The sequence below is a fragment of the Miniopterus schreibersii genome (assembly GCF_964146895.1).
Source record: "Miniopterus schreibersii genome assembly, chromosome: 17".
Classification (NCBI taxonomy): domain Eukaryota; kingdom Metazoa; phylum Chordata; class Mammalia; order Chiroptera; family Miniopteridae; genus Miniopterus; species Miniopterus schreibersii.
In genome coordinates, this window is record NC_138117.1 from 11,300,411 (window position 1) to 11,317,769 (window position 17,359).

Sequence of the window (17,359 nt, forward strand, 5' to 3'; positions counted from 1 at the left end):
AATCATAAATAAATAGTCGAATTTTGAAGAGATGTTAAATGATCAGCAGTTTATGTCACTAAGAAAAACAACAGTTTGGGGTGAGATAGATCTTGGTTCAATTCCTAGTTATTTTATTTGCCAACATTTTGCTTTTGGGTGATTTATTTCATTGTTCATATATTCTTTATTATAAAGGGGCAGGAATTTCCTGAGGTATTGCAGTCGACCATAATGGATGATGTTTTTGAGGAAAGTGCCTATGATTGTGGCATCCAGAGGTCACTCAATAAGTAATAACAAATGTGGGTTGGTTGGTTTGGTCAAGGAAGAAATGTACTTTACAGCAAGAGGGATGGCAGGCATATTAGTCAGTTCTTGAGAGAAATGGAACTAATAGAATGTGTGTGTGTGTGTGTGTGTGTGTGTGTGTGTGTGTGTGTGTACACACGCACACCTATAAAGAGATTTATAAGAAACTGGCTCATGCAGTTATGGAAGCTGGCAAATCCAGATCCACAGTGTGGGCCAACAGGCTCGAGACCAAGGGGAGCCAGTGATGTAGATGAAGCCCACAGGCATTCTGCTGGAGAATTAATTCCCTTACTCAGAGGAGGGCTGGTCTTTTTGTTCTACTCAGGCCTTCAACTGATTGGATGAGACCCATCCACATTATAAAGGGTAATCTGCTTTACCAATTAAAATGTTAATCTCATTCAAAAATACTGTCACAGAAATACCCAGAATGTTTGACCAAATATCTGGGTACCCTGTGGCCCAGTCACGTTGGCATAAAATTAACCACAGAGAGCATCAACCACATCATTATTTTATTGTTTTTGATGCTATTGTACATGGGATTGCTTCCTTAATTTCTCTTTCATAGAGTTAGTTTTTAGTGTATGGAAATGCAACTGATTTCTGTATTTTATATAAAATATGGTTGGAAAATTTTACAGTGTGGGCAAAGGATTAGCAAAACACTTTTCACTATATATATGTGTGTGTGTGTGTGTGTGTGTGTATAATTCGTGTTCCCCTGGAAACCTACTATAGGAAAAAATGAAAACTAAATTGCTAGGCAACATCATTTATGGTTAAAAATGATTTGGTTTGTGTACTGCATCTAGCCTGGGAAAACTATAAAAATGTGATAGGTACAAACTATTTTATTCATCCCTGACTACAGTTACTATTACTATTTTTACTGGTCAAGCCTCTTGTGAGTCCCCTGAAGCTCTGTCTATAGAGATATTACAAAGATATTGATATATATGTAGGATGCTGGGATACTCTAACTCAAGTACTGAGGCAAAAAAAGAATGTTCAACATTGTACTGCTGGCAAGGGGTGTTTTCTGTCCTAAAATCCTTTGATTGTACTGATGTTAAGTGTAGTCTTTGTCTTTTGAGTCTGAATATTTATTAGTAGAGTCTAAAACATCTTCATGGTGACCCCTGTAGATAGCAATGGCAAAATACCCTAAACATATTTCTCTTAGATTTAATTGTTCAATATAGGGCATTTAGGATTTTAAGAAATTGTTTATTTTATCTCACCTGTATTTTCCAGCTATAAATTGCACTTCTATTGCAGAAATGATCTCAAAGTCCTCATGTTAAAATATGAGAATCAGTCTAGCTCTGAATAAATTTTCTCAGGTGGGATTGGGGGTGGGGGGAGATATTTCTATTTGTGTAACAGAAGTAATATTAACTTTCTTTTCCATATATTAAATACTTAAAAGGCAAAGTAGCTTGTAAATATATCAATTTCACAGAGTGGTAGGAAAATATATATGTTGCACTTATAACTTTTATGGCATATTCATTTTTTATGATCTATTTAAAAAAATCACTGAGTTCCAATATACTGTGCTAAAGCAAACAAACCTAAAAAGACAAGAGGACATCACTATTAAGGAGATAGAGGAGTTGTAATTAATATATTCTAAAATCAGCATGTAAACCAAAGATTACATATAGGCAATATATGATGAGAGTCCACTGAAAGCTAAACACACATGCGATTACAGTCGATGAAAAACACAACTGAGGTAGATGTGAATCACGTCTCTCAGCACCCATGCCTTTTTGTGTGTTCTTCCCACAGGGACTCTGAGCTTAGTGGTAGTTGCTCTGGCCAGTGTAACGTCAGCAGAGTGGTACAAGCCTACTAAGCCCTTGGCACTGGGCCTCGCCCTGTTAGCACTCTGCTGCCACCATGTGATGACACATGATCCGGCCGGCTTCAGGATGGAAGATTGGTGGAGGGAGAGGTCTATGGGAAGCTCTTGCTGCTAGGCCAGTGCTGTCTCTGGAAGGACAGCCGAGCATCTGGTAGTTGGCTTAAGGACACTGCAGGTGAGTAGAGCCAACAGTTATGAGAAGGTAGAAGCAGAAGAGTGGGGAGCGATGGGATGCCCTGGGCACTGAGCCTGGTGGACGGCCGCTTCCCGAGTGTAAGGAGACTAGCGGGTGCCTTCCCTTCCACGTTGCAGATCATGTGCATATTTCCCCTCTAACACAGGCTTAGAAGTGAAGCGATGCTGGGAAATATATTTCCCAGTTTACCAAGTCATCGAACACATTGTCCACCAGAGTCCACTTCCACATGGAACCTATATACGCCTCTTTTAACCATATTTAACTTTAATATAAAATAAGAAAGTGTGCTTTCAGCTATCATGATACAATTTATACTGAAAACATATGAACACTCTTTTCAAAAGTGGAGACACAAAGTCTCAAGTGGTCCTGAATCCATCTGGGAGCGACGTACAGTTCACACTACCCTTCTGCTACCTGTAACGTAAGTACAGATGTGTAAGATTATCCAGTTAGAACATCTATGTAAACAAGGAGGAAACTGGAAAAAGAGAAAGAGAAGCCCTATGTATTTATATGAAAGAACTGAAAAATCACTGACTACTACAATAGTCAGGTTTCGTCAGGAATATGGGATAGCAGAATGTCATAGAAATGATACCTTTCACAATTGTTGGCACAGCTGATAGAGGTCTAGAAATTAGAAGTAAAGGGTCAAAAAAAGAATCTCCAACTTCATTCTGGGAAGTCCATTGTCCAGTTACTGAAGGCAGAACACGGGGTAGAATTACATAGAGGGATCTATGGGGAATCGTTGCCTCTCTGTAGGGCTGCAGAAAGCAAGAACTGGGTATGAAACCAAGGAGAGTGAGGACAAGCTGGAACTCAGCATTTCTGTGTATTTCTGAGTCTGCATCTTTAGTGGAAGCCACCTTGTATTACCCAGGTCCCCCTTTAGGACATATCCCTCTGGGTACAGACACCACTGTTGACTGACAGCCCTCAGCTAAAAGCCGCCTTGGAGAATTTCCCTAAGCTGAAGAGAGCCCCTTGCCAAAAGTTGTGCTCTACATCCAGGGACAGCCTTCATTTAATGACCTGTCTGCATGAAGATATAAATACCTGGCCCCTTTGCTCCAGCTCGGAATAATCCTGAGAAGCCTAGCTTTAAACACCCCGAGGGGTTGGCTGAGCATTCTGAGAATGTGTGACAGCCCAGTTTCTCCCTTTGCATGATCTTCCTTCTGTCCCTGCATGCTAACTCCCATCCTAGAGTGTGTTTCCTGGGGCCTGCGTTGGCATCAGGAGAGGGGCTTGAATAATTAGTGCTAGACAAGAGGTTGGAGCTGGATTACTTTCCAGCCTGCTGAAAACAGACATCGATCGCTGTGAGCGATGCAGGACCCGAGAGCCCTAGCATGCTGTGACACGGACTCTGTTAAAACGTTCACACATCATGAACTGCTATGATGAACCAAAGGAAGTGTTGATGACCTGCAGGGTTATCCAACTATAGCCCATCAGCGGTTGTGTAAATGTGTGCACACGTGTGTGTATGTGTATAAACTTTTAATTAAACTGCCGTAATTTCTATGACTGCTTTCACCCTACAACAGCAGATTACAGGTGTTACAGAAACTGTACTGTCCACAAAAACCTAAAATATTCACTATCTCACCCTTTACAGAAAAACTTCGCTTAACCCATACTAGTGAGTGAAAAGTAGCAGGCATTTGAGAAATATGGGGGCAATATCAATTATGAAGATACTAAAATTAGATAGCTATTATTGGGGTTAATTGATGCTTGAGACAGAGATAATGTAAAGCTAATTAGTTAAACGCTATGTGTGAAAGCCAGAGAGAACTTTTGGCAGTATATAAAGAGATACCAATCTCTTGTGGATGGAGAGCTGAGGAAGCTCAGGGCCAGGACCAAAACTAATTATAAAGAGTACCGAGTGCCAGAGAGCTTTAAATTCCTGCTCTAAACAGGTTGGCTATAGCAAGATCAGGGCCCTGATTGGGAAACAACAAGGCCATCAGAATGCGATGGAGATGTCTGGGTTGATGCACTTAAAATTCTTGAATTCCCATATCCCCCCAAACTCTCCAACCCTGCAGAAGGGTTTACTCTTCCTTCCAAAGGACTTTAAGATAATGCAGTCACTGTCATCACGCAAGATAGCATGTGCCCGTCCTTCCAAAACCTGCTCTCACCTTCCTTCTGACTACTATGTCAGTACCAGAGTTAAATAAATAACATTATCTAGTGGAAAAGTGCTTGGCTTACTAAGGGAGGTAAGGAATAATTACTACCCCCAAAGAAACGATAGCACCTAATCAGCATACACCGAAAGGAGCCAGGAGAGTGCATCTAGAACTGTATTCAGAGTGTACTAGATCAAGATATATGGGACATAAAGTTGTGTGAAGGGGAGAGTTTATTGATATAGCAGGTGGGATGTAAAAGAAAACAATACAGCAGCTCTGGAAAACACACTGAGTGTGCAACTACAATGTGACCGAGCAGTTGTGCTCTTGGGCATTTATCCCAGAGAAATGCAAACTTCGGGTCACACAAATACCTGTACACACAGGTGCTTAGGAGCTTTATTGATAATAGCCCCAAACTGGAAACAGTTGAAATGTCCTTCAGCAAGTGAAAGGTAAAACAAACCACAGTATATCCATGCCACGGAATCCTGCTCAGCACTGGCAACAAACTGTTGGTACACACAACCACTAGGATAAATCTCTAGAGAACTACGAGTCAATAAAGCAAATCCCAAAAGGCCATGTATTATATAACTATAGAGCATTCTTGAAATTACAGAAATAGAGAACAGATTAGAGGTTGTCTGGGACATTGGGAGGGAGGGTGGCCTTGGGAGGGAGGTGGGTGCATAAAAGGGCAACGGCAGGGATCCTTGAGATGAAATTGTTCAGCATCTTGACCGTAGCAATGCCAATATCCTGGTCATGATAAAGCACTATAGTTTTGCAAGATGTTATCATTGGACAAAACTAGGTGAAGGAATCTTTCTGTATTAGTTCTTAATGACTGTATGTGAATCCGCACTTATCTCGACATAAAAAAGTTTCTTAAAATATTAAAGCAAAATAAAATCTTCACATGGAAATTAGATTCTACATAAAATCTGAATTTTTGCACTGTTATAGAATTATAAATTTGGAAACACTTCACCTATACTCTTTTCTGACAAATTTGGCTAGATTTAAATTGCAGCTGCCCTTTTATGCAAGATACAGGTTGCTAGGGTAACAGTTATTCCTGATATTTCTTACACTGGAATATTCCACTTATTTACACAGTCTTTCGCCTAAAGACTACTTCTGCTTGACGCCACATGCCAGATCGGACTTTTGATATCGAAGTACAGAATTAAATGCAAGTTTTCATGTCCCTGTGGGTACAGTAATTAGGAAAGCTAGCAACCTATCTCGGGACCATTCTATAACTGTCATTTCATCTATCCCATTCCACCTAATTACAACTTTCTAGGTTTCCTGAGATGTCTATAGCTCTGGTTCTTTTCTTGTTTGCTGGAGCATTGATGATTTTAGATAGTGTTGCAAGAACATAGCTGAGCAATTATTTTCTGAGTTAATATACTATATCAAATAATAACTTTCTACACTTCTACCAAAAGACAATTCAGTTATATGTCATGGGGGGGGGGGAGAGTCACAACCTTTTTTCTACTTAGACTCTTAAAGTCTAAAAGGCAATTTTTTATTGTCTTCTGGCATTTGTATTAGGAAGTTTTAATTAATGTAATTATAATTCTAAATTCTATGTAATTTTATTCTGATGGAATTGTTGGAAACTTTTTGTATCTTAATATAAAAATTCACAAATCTAAGCCTAAGAATGTGTTTCTTTTCAATAAATTTTCCTGAAATACAGAGTTCTTTTATAGTTTCAGATATATTTTTAATCTTAGAACACTATTCTGTTCTAGCTTTGAGGTTTTTTTCTAAATTCTTCTACAGAAATCCAGTTGCTATTCACAGGAAGATTTTCCATTTATGTCATACCTTTTAAGTTATTTTAATAGTAGAGCTGTAATGTATTGAGCATATGCTGTATGTCAAGCATTGGCTAAGTTATCTATTCATACAACTAAATTTACTTTCATAATAGCCTTATGAGGTCAGCATTCTATGGAAGAGGCTAGAGAGGTGAATCCATGGGGGATTTATACAAGTAATGAGAGTAGATCTGGTCCTCATTGATGGGCCATATGATGCTAAAGATTGGACTTTCAAAGCCAAAGTCTCAAATTCAATATATGTAGTATTACTATGGTTTTGATAGATTTCAATGCATATTTTAATTTTGTCTTTTTATTTGCAGCCATTTCTCTCCGTTTATTTCAACTTAGTGTTTTTAAACTTACTTAAGTTCTTTTATGTCCTGGTGTGTTAAAATACCTGGGGTTTATTTTAACCAGGTATAAGACACACAGACAGAGATAATTGCCATGAAGGAAGCAGTTTATATTCACAGGAGGCATGCCATGCCGGCCCAAGCTACCTGGGGAAGGTCCAGGGGGGCACAAGGTGAGAGCTCGGCCCAGAGAACTTACTGGGTTTTCAAGGAAAGAAATGAGTGACAGAGGGTAAATTCACTTAGTAAGTTTAGGACTGGATAATTTGAATAATTTCAGTGGGATCTGGGTTATAGTGATGGTCCCTAGTTGTCCAGTACCTGACCTTGGAGTGATTTAGGGCAAGGGGAACACGACTTGTATTTGAATTTGATGAAAGAAGTGGTTCTGGGTGTGGGCTGTTGGTAGGTTTACATATCAAAGGTGTGCTCTCAGGAGAATCCTTTGTTTTCTCTAGGAATCAGCTAGTCCTGGGGGAAGGCATTCTCTGCAGTATCAGGCCTTAAATGCTAGAGTGTTGAGTATACAGAACTGGAGAAAATAGAGTTAATATACTCTGTCTCAATAAAGTCTATTTTTAAGTCCTTTTGAGACAAAATACAATAAAACAAAATAAAAATTTAATGTATATTCTTTTGCTGTCTTTTTCTGGATACTGTTTCCCGGCAGCAGCCTCGTCATTGTCACTGTGGCTCTTTTATCATCTTTGTTGGGTTGTTTTCTCACACAGTGCTTGATGCGGGGAGATCAGTCTAGGGGTTAGGTTTGTCAAGAAAGCTAATGAACTGTTAGGGATTTTCAGTCGCCTTACTTCAGGCCTAAAGCTGGAGACGGTGCCTGGCTATATCCGATTCATGTTTTCTGGGAAGTTTTTATCTAAGGAACTAGGTGGGATTTGCTCCTGCTCCCACTCTGTGGTTCTCTGCTTACAAGGAACAAACCAAAAAGTCCAGGTATTCACAGTGTTTGGAGTGTTACTTGATTGGATGCTTTGTGTAAAAATAAAAACCTCACAATGCATAACTCAAAATTATTGTCCACAAGAGGGATCTTTATGTCTCAGAATTAAATCTATTGCTATTTATTCTCGTGTAGAATTCCCTCATCCCACCTCAGTGTTATAACAGTGAGTTATAGTCTTGTGTTTGGAGAGAAAGCGTAGTATCCCAATTAAAGAGGGGAGTGTCAGAGAGTCCACTTTCCTGCAGACTTGGCACAGGAAATCTTTTTTCACCTAAGCAAGTAGATACATAATTGTGCACTGGGATAGGAAACTATGCAATTTATATGATATTCCCTTGCTTTAAACTGCACCATGTGCAGTTACTATATCAAAAATTTAGCAGTTTTGCTAAAGATGATTTTTTTAAAATCTTACCTATTTGTCTAGCTTTTAATGTTTTCCAATATCTCCAATGGAGTAAATATACATTCTAGTTTGCACAAAATAGTCCTAATTTACATCTGTTGCTGCAGCATCCCATCTGGTTCAGAATTTGTCTCTGAGATGAAGTGTCTCAGTTTAGACAATATATTACGTGGTAACCATATCTCTAATCACAAAGCCTCTCACAGCAAAATTTTAAACATAATTCTTATACCAGGTAAACATTTTTAGGCTTGTAATCTTGGGCTGTCATTTTGTCAAGAAAATTAAATATTATATAAAAACATTTGTACCAGGCGTAATGTCATGCAAATATTAGATGCTATATGAACTTGTGTGAAGTTAATATTCTAGAACTTTAATTTTTAAAGCTTCTGAAGGTTAGTATCAATCATTTTTGAAATGTCTACAAATCAATAATGAAAACGAGTTATAAATTAAGGCTATATAATAAATTCACAGAATCTAAGAAGGCACAGGCAAGAAAATATTACTTTTCAGGGCAATAGCAGAGTGCACCAATGGCTTCCTAGAGAACATACTTTTATAATTACTCTCAGAAAAAAATTTTTTTTTCTCTAGGAGCTTCTGGTATTGGCTAAGTGAGATTTTGACCTTTTATCTAGTGCAAAAGGCAACCTAAGTTCCAAACTGTGCAGAATCAACATCACAGAAGTTCCTGGCAGCCTCTCACAGCCCTGATGGCTGCACACTGCACCTCCCGAAGGTTTCCTAGTTCCTGACCTGAGACGCCCACCCATGTTCACCCATGTTCACCCTCCCCACTGAACATTGTCCAGGCTTCATCACATCCGCTCACATGACACACCGTGTACCACTTCTTCAGTAGCACAAACAGGGCATTCATAAATGAGCCTTTGATTCTGTATTTAATATGAGTGATTCAACTTACAGATAAAGAACAAAATCTTTTTAATATTGTTATTTTTCCTCATGTAGCATACCTTGTGTTTAAAGGTGGTATTGAGTTTACATTAAAAATTGCTATTTTAATAAGAAATATTACAAACATCCATAAGTAGACCATCCTACATCATGAAGATTTTCTATGTTTTTTCTAAGTATAGTTTTACTTTTTATATTTAAGTCCTTGATTCGTTTTGAGTTAATTTTTTGTAGCAAGTATTAACTTTAGTTTACGGTTAATTTTCTGTCTACTGTTATCTAATTGTTCCATCTCCATTCTCTGGAAAAGCCATCATTCCATCATTGAATTGCTTGTGCAGCTTTGTCAAAGTCAGCTGGGTATATTTTGTGATTCTATCTCTGTATTTTCTATTCTGTTCCACTGATATGTGACCACACTTCTACCAATACCTCACTGCCTTGATTACTGTAGCTTTATAGTTAGCTTTAATATTGGGTATGGTGATTTCTTCCACTTTTTTTCCCCAAGAGACTTTTAACTATTTTAGGACTTGTGCCTTTCCATATAAGATTTAGAATTAGCCTGTCTACAAAACCTCTCTGGGATTTTGATAGAAATTGTACGAAGCCTATAATTCAATTTGGGGGAAATTTTTCCTGTGCTGAATCTTCAAATCTACAGACATGTCTGTTTATTTAGGTCTTCTTTGATTTCTTTCATTAACATTTATAATATTCAGCATTCAGATCCTGTACATTTCTGTTAGGTTCATAATTCAGTATTTTATCTGAAATGATTGTAAACAGTGTTTTATTTTTAAATTTCAGTTGCCTTTTTTTCAGTTTCCACATTTTTCTTATTAGTATGCAGTTATTTTTAAACACAGTTTTGGTCAAACAAAACACAACTGTAGACCGAATTTCTTCTGGAATTTACAAGTTTGCAAACTTTGCTGTAGGCAGTGGAATCAATACAAAGTGGTAAAATATTATGCTGTTTAGTGGGGATAAATAGCTAATAATGACAGTAAATGGACTTAGTAAAGAAGTTCCTCAGTACCAAAGTCAAGGGATTAGGTTTATGGTAAAATTCTTATCCCAGAAAAAACTGTTAAGCTATCTAAGAACTAAGACAGAAAGTGTGGAATAAATGTGCTCAGAGCAATATACAAGGATGCCACGTACTGGACATTTGGTAGAAACAATACTCAGATCTCGCATGCGGTTGGGTTGTTAATACTCTGCTTGTGTTAATTAGACTTGGCTCAGGAGTCTGTAGTGAATACATGTCTGAATATCAAAGGAGCCTTAATACCTGCAATGATATGATGATATTCTGTTAACCAACAGAATATTGAAGAAGATATTTTTTGAGCTTTCCAGATCATGGGCCCTAAGATAGCTTGAAGTTACTACTCTTGCTCCTTTGGAAAGAAACTTGGTCTAATCTATTGGAATTCTGCCACATAGAGCAGAAGCATGGAACCTTAGCTGACAGTCACATGAACTGCTCGACATATGAGGAAGGACGTTTGGACCTCCCTGTGCAATGAATGAGCCCAGGCAAAACCACTAGAGGTAGCGTCCACCCAACCCATGGAAATGTAATAAATAATAAATCATCGTTTTAAACCAGTAAGTTTGGGGGTAAATCAGCAACTAACATCTGATCTATGTTTCTTATTAGTTGAGAAATTCAGAGAGAAGATTCAAATATACTTTAAAATTTTGAAAAATCAGATTGGGGAATGGGAGCTAAAAATGATAATGTTTCAACTTTTCAGCTATATGGTTCTCAAACTTTGTAGTACTACTTTTGAAATCTTGAGATCCTGAAAGTTGAACAGTTTCATGATGTCAAAAAGTAGGGCAGAGGCCATTTTTGGAAATAAATACCGTAGTAGTCCTATTCAGCAAGCCCGCTATCATTGCTATTGCAAAGCTACAACCAACAAAATTACAGGTAATATTTGTATTTTAGTAAAACTTGCCATGGTCCTACTAGCAACTGAAATAAAATTACTTTATACTGCATTAATATTTATTTTCAGTGTGAAAATTTTAGCACTTATATGATAGGGGTTTCAATGTATTTCAAACATAGAAATGTCCCATATTGGTATCATCTGGCCATTATCCACTTAACAGTTATGTGTGTAATTGTTTTTAACAAATTATGAGGCCCATAAAATTAAATTAGCCAAGAGAAAACTAATAAAAGGCATACTTTTTTGTTTTACTATGAATCTGGACACAGACACATGTGGAGTCAGATTTACACTTATTAAATCAACTGATGAGATTTTAAAAAATCAAGAATAATATAGGTTTAATTTTAACTTTACTAATATGTGAGGCTTATAAAAAAAAAGTTGTGATAACCTTAGGAAAAAAATCATTGATTTATGCCAATTAGGTAAAATGCAGCCCAGCATGTAGGTATTCCTTTCCCTTTACTCTGGTTTTGCGCAGTGCGTATAGAAATTACTCTTCTGTTTTCATTCAGTTAAGTTCTAAAGCAAGTTCAAGTTCCTTTCAGACTCTCAAATTCATTATACTGCTATACCTGTACCTTAAGTGTAAAGTCAGAAAGAAAGAAGGTGTACTGCTGAGTTTTGAATATAACGTTGCTATTTTTACTGTCATTTCAGGACTTTTAACTCAAGATAGGTTCTGAGATTGAACAGGAAAGAATAATGTGACCCTAAAAATTACTGCTATAGAAATGCAGAGTACTGGACTAGTTTTTGAGAGCGTTTGGGCATCATATGTATCCTGGCTTGTCTTTATAGCTCATTGCTTCCATAATGGATGGAAAGTGAATCCCCACCATCTCTACTTGCGTTCATACATTTGCTCATGAGCTAAGTCATCTCAAAGCAGACTCTACTATTATTTTAAGATGCTAAATGCAAAATAAGCTACTTCAAAGGCTCTGTGACAGAAAATTTCACCTTCAGGTGACCAAAAATAATCAGGCTGACAAAACGTAGCAAATGCCAGTTGAAGTTTAGATTGCAAAACCCGTAACTTTCTTTCTACCTGGGACCTAGAGATGCTAATAGTGTAGGAATCTTAGAGTGGCATTTCCAGCAGAGATTTTAGCTTTTTCTTTTTCTTTTTTTCTTTCTTTTTTTTTTTCCCCCCTGAAAGATACCTAGGGATTACTTGTCGGATTCGAATGAAACTGAGAAAATACCTATGCTGCCATTTGACTTTTCAAAATAGAAACAGGTACGGCATTGCTGAGGGATTTAGGTATAGATCTTGGCATTGTGTTTATTGTGGTTTTTAAAGATGGCATAAACGTTTTGTCAGCAGTCAAAATGCGTTAAAATATTTTTGAAAAGTGGCTGGAAATCATTAGTTAAACCAGTGTATCAGCAGAGACTGAACACGGAGAGGAACAGTGAAGGAAAAAAACAGTAGAAACCCAGTGGGCTGCACTTCTGTTAGGGAAGCTTTTATCAGAGTTGCATGAGTCAGCCTTTTCTGCCCGACTGAAATCAATGTATTCAGTCTTTGTTACCTACCACAGGAAACAGTCTCAAGGAAACTACCTTGATGTTAAGTTCTCACATGCTGCAAGTTAATAAACCTTTAATTTAGGGTTGGCTTTTTAACAGCCACAAAGATGATGCCGCATAAAAGAAAGGCAGGGAATTGGGAAAGAAGAGAGAAAGGAGAGTAGAAAGAGAGGAGAGGAAGAAAACCTCTTAGGGTATTTTGCCTAAAGGCTCTTGACATCAGCAAAGTTCGACTTTGTAACTTGCTGTTTCCAGGCCCAATTGCACTATTTTTATAACTTTATTTCTGGACTTATTTAGCAGACAAGCAGAGGTGGCAGAAGATTCAGTTAGAGTTACTCTCCAGGGCATATCTGCCAGTATTTTCCTTTCCCAATACATCTTATTTTAAATGAAAGGAACTATGTAAGAATCGAAGCCCTATTTAGCAAAATAAAGTTCTTTCAATATGTTTCTCTGCAGTAGTGTTCACTCCAACACCAGGATATAATCACCTGGGCCTAAGTAACTATACAGAGGTGTTGCAAGAAGCAAGCCTAACTTTCTTCCTGGTTTTCAGGTAAAAGGCATTAAAACACAGGTGAAACTAAAACTAAAATTGATTTTTAAATGTTTTTATTGATTTCAAAGAGAGAAAGGGAGAGGGGGAGAGAGAGAGAAACATCAGTGATGAGAGTCATTGATTGGCTGCCTCCTGCATGGACCCTACTGGGGATGGAGCCCACAACCCAGGCATGTGCCCTGACCAGAATTGAACTGTGACCTCTTGGTTCATAGGTCGACAGAGCCACGCCAGCCGGGCTAAAATATTTTTAATACAAATCAATTCTGGTCTCCCAAAACCCCACTATATTCAGAGATCAATAAAGGAGAGCAAGAATATGTGTGTGTCTATTTTTTCAATCCATGTTTTATTCCCTTTGTGGCTTTGTTGGAGAAATATGATTTAAAACAAAATCTCCCAATCCAGATCCCCTTCACAAATGCAGTACTGAAATAGCTTATTATTGAATAAACATTAAACCAGAATGTGATGTGCATAACAGGCCAGTTCCCTAGGAGATTGCAGAAAACCTTACCCTTTTATATAGCCAGGCAGACACAATCCATTACATACAGGTTCTCAAGATAAATAATAACTCATCCTCAAGTAAGAGGAGTGACAGTGCCATTCGTCATGCACAGTTCATCCTAGACCCCCTGGTAACTGTAGTGATCAATATATTAGCTAACTGGCTTAATCCAGAGGAAAAACAAACCTCTCATAAATTATGACAGGAGGTAGTCTTGAAACGTGGGGCAAATTAAGGCTCCTACCCTCCCACAGAATCTGAAAGGTAGGGCTGCTCTCTTCCTCGGTGTTGACATTTCAAAGGGGTGGCTCCCAGGTTCTTGAGAAAGACATTTCTGGGTCTTAAAGCTGACAAAAGTCCTCTCCAGCTTTAACAAGAATATCTCAAAAGGAGAAAGCACTACAGTTATAAATATTCTAAAGTAAATGCTCTAAAATAAGGGGAGAGAAGTCTCTTCTCTCCCCTTATTTTCAATCAGGAGAGTTAAGCCTTTTTACATTTAAAAAAAATTTATTAAATTTATTGGGGGGCCATTGATTCATCAGATTACAGAACTTCCAGGCGCACGGCTTTGGGGCCTTACATCTGCACGCTGTGTGGTGTGCCCACCACCCAGAGTTCACTCTCCTTCCGTCACCATGTAGTTGACCCCCCACCCTCCGGTAACCACCACTCTGTTGTGTCGAGGACTTAGTTTTCTTGTCTGTATGTACGTTTTGTATGCTTGTTTCTTTTTTTATATCCCAGGTGAGTAAAACCTTTCTGCTACGGGCCCGTCCTTCTCAGTCTAACAGTTCACTTGGCACAACGCTCGAGAGTCCCCCGGGTTGTTGCAAACGGCAGCATCCCATTTTTCCTGATGGTTCAACACTGTTCCGTTGCGTGTAGGCGCCGCATCTCACCCCGCCGCCCGTGGAGGCACACGGAGGTGGTTTTCATGTTTCGGTTATTGTGAATAAGCTGCAATAAATTTAGAGGCTCTTTTCTTAATTTTTGGAGGAACCTCCATCTGTTTTCCATCGTGGCTTCACCAATTTACAATCCAAATGGAAGAGTGCGAGAGTTCCCTGTTCTTAACACCCTCTAGCACATTGTATTTCTTGTCTTATTGATAACAGCCTTTCCAGCAGGCGTGAGGGGCAGTGTCGCCGTGGTTTGGATTTGCATTTCACTTCAGTGATGTTGAGCATCTTTTCATCTATCTGTTGGCCCTCTGTATGTCTTCCTTTGGAAAGTGTTAATTCAGATCCTTTGTCCACTTTTTAAAATGTGGGCGTTTATTTCCTCGATTGTCAGTAATTAGCCCGACTCCACTTCCCTTCCTCGCCCAGACGGCGGGCGGCGCTGGCCTAGGCCTCCGGGGCCTAACTGGAAGCGAAGCCGGCATTGACTTGCCCTGGAACAGAAATTAGAGTATGAATAGATCGTTACTCTAACCTGTAAGAAGCTTAACAATTTTCTTCCATTATTGAATAACCTGGCATAAAATATCTGAAGCTGACGAGATGATAAAGCAACATATGTAGTCCAGAGGTAAAAGCTGTCCCCAAAGTCTTTATTCTTGACAGTTTAGTGTGAAATGATTTAGTATCACAAAGAGAAAAACATACCAACAAAGTGGAGGGGTAGCCCCAGTTTAGCAGACAAAATCTGACATGGACAGTGTTTCATATTTTGAACAATAGGTACAAATTAAATCACAGTAATAGCTCCATTCACCATTGAAAATAGTAGAAAATAGAAAATCTTTGGCCACAGAAAAGGACATACTTTAAAAATATAAAATTTAAAACAAAGACTTGAAAGTGAAACCTTCCTTAAAGCGCTATCTGAAAAAGAAATATCTGGGAGATGTTGTATTTTATACAATGAAGATTTATGTTACATGAGGACAGACACTTCTTACTAACACGTATACATTTATCAAAATTTGCTTTTAAAGGCCAATTAGGTGTATTAGCTTTATTACTCAAATTAATGTCCAAAACATAAAATTCATTACCAGTAACAGAATAGAATTTATATACTCTGTTAATATACAGTTAAAAAGCTATATGTCCATGGTTTGAGGGGTAAAGTTATGGAATTCTGATCATAATTCTTTTCCAGTCATCTACAGAGGATATTTAAAATCCTCCCTACTTATAAAATTCTTCACTTCTGCTAACACTTATAATTTTATCAAAGTAGGTAAGGCTATTCATAAAACTATGCCGAGGACCAGAAATTCCCTTTGCTGTGATTACTTTGTTTCAAAATCCATTACTTGGCCAACAGACCTCTGAAACAGTTTTACTAGGATTGTATGGTATCAAAAGCTGTATCCCTTATTCACCAAATAATGGATTTTTTTTTTTTAACTTTCTTGGCCCCAGACAGAAGCATCTTCACTTTGATTAAAATTGAACAAAGTCCTAAATAGTCTCCTCTCCTTTCAGACATTTTTCTTTGTATTTGTCGTTTCCAAGATCACTGCTATTTGCATACACTTATAAAGCCCTATTCTGAATAAATAAATAGAAATTTTCATTACAAGAGAGATTTCCAATTCATGATGGGTGAAACAAACATAAAAACCCTTTGTGATATACTTCAAGTTTTTGTGCTTACTATATTCAGAATTTTAAAAAAACAAACCTGAAACAAATAAAAGGAAAATTAATTTTTAAAAAGTAAAGGAAAATATATGAGGACTTCCCTAACTGTGTGGTACTTTCTTATAGCAGTGAAAGGAAATAAATAGATTGTGGTTTGGTTTATGTACGGTGAATGGCAATGAAGATGGGAATGATACTGTATGTTCTTCATGAGTTTCTTACAAGGGTCCGAAAAGAGAGCTGAATATAATAAATCCAGCGTATCTACTCAGAAGTTAGTGATTATCTCACAATCTAGGTATTGCTGTAAAGACATAGTTATGATACATTGCAGGGACTTATGCTAAAATCACCTAAATTGGTAACAGGCATAATATGTTCTCAAAATTGTGCCTCTCTGACAATCCAGTGAGCAAGTAAAAAGATCTACAGTAGATAAAAGAAATACACTGTACTCAAGGTATTATGCAGTTACAGGAAGGAACACGTGTTGCCTGTCAAGAAAACATAAACATTTTCAAATCCAATTGAGTCAAGTCCTTGGATTATTTTACCATCAATACGACCTATGCCCTTTAATGAATGATGTTACCTTCAAATAGGAATGACTTAATTTGTATGTATCTATGTAAAACATACTGACTTAAGTAAATTAGTACTTGGCAATGGTCTCAACTTTGATGTTTATTATTTGGTTTTGGTTTTGATTTTTATACTATGTAGAGGAGCCTAGTATGGTGGCTAGATTCCAAAGAATGCCATCAAGTAAATTATGCCTACTTACATTTTCCTCACTTGGTCACATCCTATAGCGAACCTGAGATGGTTCTACTATATTTTAATTACCAAATTGGCTGTAAACTAATTGTGTCAGTTCCAAGCTTTAAAATGATTTCAATTTTTGTACCTTTAGGATCCCTGAGCCCCACGTAAGAAGTCTGACTACCCTGAAGACACCATATTGTAAGGAAGCCCAAGTAACCCATGTGAAGATAAAATGTAGAGAGAGAGATTGAGATGCCCAGCCAGCCCTCATCGTTCTAGCTGTCTCAACAGAGTCATCTTGCCGGTGAGTAAAAAACAAACTTAGAGCTGATCAAGAAATGTTGCCATGAGGGGCCTTTCTGTTATCTATTGCTCTATGACAGATCACTCCACAGCCTAGTG

General features: G+C 37.9%; 1 long non-coding RNA gene across 1 annotated transcript in view; it reads left to right on the forward strand.

The window, feature by feature from the left end:
• Positions 1-17,359, forward strand: part of LOC308547107 — a 59,325-nt gene that overhangs the window by 8,398 nt on the left and 33,568 nt on the right. The window contains exon 2 of the long non-coding RNA XR_013997447.1: positions 17,106-17,261. This is a non-coding gene — a long non-coding RNA (uncharacterized lncRNA). The remainder of the gene's footprint in view (positions 1-17,105; positions 17,262-17,359) is intronic.